Source organism: Penaeus monodon, chromosome 21, assembly GCF_015228065.2.
Source record: "Penaeus monodon isolate SGIC_2016 chromosome 21, NSTDA_Pmon_1, whole genome shotgun sequence".
Classification (NCBI taxonomy): Eukaryota; Metazoa; Arthropoda; class Malacostraca; order Decapoda; family Penaeidae; genus Penaeus; species Penaeus monodon.
The window spans coordinates 21,731,126-21,731,850 of record NC_051406.1 but is presented as its reverse complement, the minus strand read 5'-3'; the positions used below and the strand labels follow the sequence as shown (position 1 = coordinate 21,731,850).

At 32.4% G+C, this 725-nt stretch overlaps 1 protein-coding gene across 1 annotated transcript in view; it reads left to right on the top strand.

The window, feature by feature from the left end:
* The window catches only part of LOC119586608 (DNA polymerase theta-like), a gene marked incomplete at its 3' end in the record, with an annotated part of 48,768 nt that overhangs the window by 23,940 nt on the left and 24,103 nt on the right, over positions 1–725 (top strand).

Genomic DNA, 725 nt, shown 5'->3' with positions numbered 1-725 from the left:
CTTGGTGTTTATGCAAAAATATTAACAAAATATGTTAGTAGATTGTCATCTTGAGAACCAGTTAGAATTATTCTTATCAGTTCTTCAATTCCTCTACAACAAATATCTGCTACAGTACATATGTTAATGTGTAAGCTATTGCTTTCCTTTTCAGGTGTTGTCCTCCTTGGGGCTCTTGGGCTTTCTGTGAAATACATTGATATCTATCCATTTGTTTAAGTTAATAATCTGTAGTTGATATTTGTGGGTGAAGATCTTAATTATTGTGAGATGTAACATGAGGTGACATATAAATATGATTTATTAAAAGATAAATTGTTGTGTTTGCACACAATTATGAAGTCACAATTATGTCATGTATTGACCTGAAATATATAAATCATTGCTCTAATAAATCCTTTGATGTAATCCCATTTTGGTCACCAATTTTGTCATGGGCTTTCCTGTAGGCTTCTATATCAGGGTAATTATAATGACTTCTTGTAAGATGCTGCTTCTTTAAAATCTTGTATGGGAGGTTAGTAATCTGCCAGTAGGGGACACGCGTACATAGAAAACCCATTGTGGGGGATAACTTAAATATATTGTTAGTAATACTGCAATACAAATTATACAACTAAATAGGAACTATGTCAAAGATTCGTATAAAAGGTTCATATCCATAACATAAATGATAATGGATACGTGTGGGCAAATAGAGTCTGTTAACCCAATTCTGCCAATTC